We start from the raw sequence: 569 nt of genomic DNA on the forward strand, positions 1-569 counted from the left end.
ACACCTCCCGACTCACCCCTTCTGAACGTGCTCGCCGTCTCACGGCAGGTCTATGCCTTTACTGCGCGGCGGCGGATCATTACCTTCAGACCTGCCCCGTCAGACCCCCACGTCCTGCGTCCTGCGGTGTCCAACTAGACCCTGTTGTTTCCACGTTGTCAATGCTATCGGTACAACTACTTACCCCAGACCCCAGAGTTTCAGTCCCTGCCCTCGTCGACTCGGGCTCCTCGGGCAATTTCATATCCCAGGACCTATTGAATCGTCTCCATCTGAGGGAGTGGGCAGGTTAAATTCAGAGCTCCTCCGCTGAGGCTCAAGATCGGCAACCTGCATGAGGAAGAGATCACCTTTCTGGTACTGGAGGTACTGGAGGTGGATATCATCCTGGGACGCCCCTGGCTAGTTTTTCATTCTCCAGAGATCAGATGGGACTGATGGGACTCGACTCGCTGGAGCGAGCACTGTCACCGCAACTGCCTCACGTCATTACCCACTCCGCTCCCAGGATCTCACTCAGCTCAAGTTGCATCTACCCTCATCGAAGGACCCGAACCTCGCGAGAAGGT

This window comes from Sinocyclocheilus anshuiensis, unplaced genomic scaffold (assembly GCF_001515605.1).
Source record: "Sinocyclocheilus anshuiensis isolate Anshui unplaced genomic scaffold, SAMN03320099.WGS_v1.1 scaffold42, whole genome shotgun sequence".
Lineage (NCBI taxonomy): Eukaryota > Metazoa > Chordata > Actinopteri > Cypriniformes > Cyprinidae > Sinocyclocheilus > Sinocyclocheilus anshuiensis.